This window comes from Miscanthus floridulus, chromosome 19 (genome assembly GCF_019320115.1).
Source record: "Miscanthus floridulus cultivar M001 chromosome 19, ASM1932011v1, whole genome shotgun sequence".
Lineage (NCBI taxonomy): Eukaryota > Viridiplantae > Streptophyta > Magnoliopsida > Poales > Poaceae > Miscanthus > Miscanthus floridulus.
This window is the reverse complement of record NC_089598.1, coordinates 28,684,085-28,684,296: the sequence shown is the minus strand read 5'-3', so window position 1 is coordinate 28,684,296 and position 212 is coordinate 28,684,085.

Here is a 212-nt window from a genome sequence, read left to right as displayed (position 1 = left end):
CTAATGCTTTAAATATATGCGATGGAAGTTAATGTAATAATATATTAAAATTTCCAAGAATAATACGATGAGTGATAGGTTTATTGTTTTTTTTTTTTGTGGTTTGGTAGGGTAGTCGAGGATGGCATGCTTGCGCCAAAAGAAAAGAGACGGGTTTGCATTTTACGAATATGTTATTACATACATCTACATATATATACGACTAAAATGCA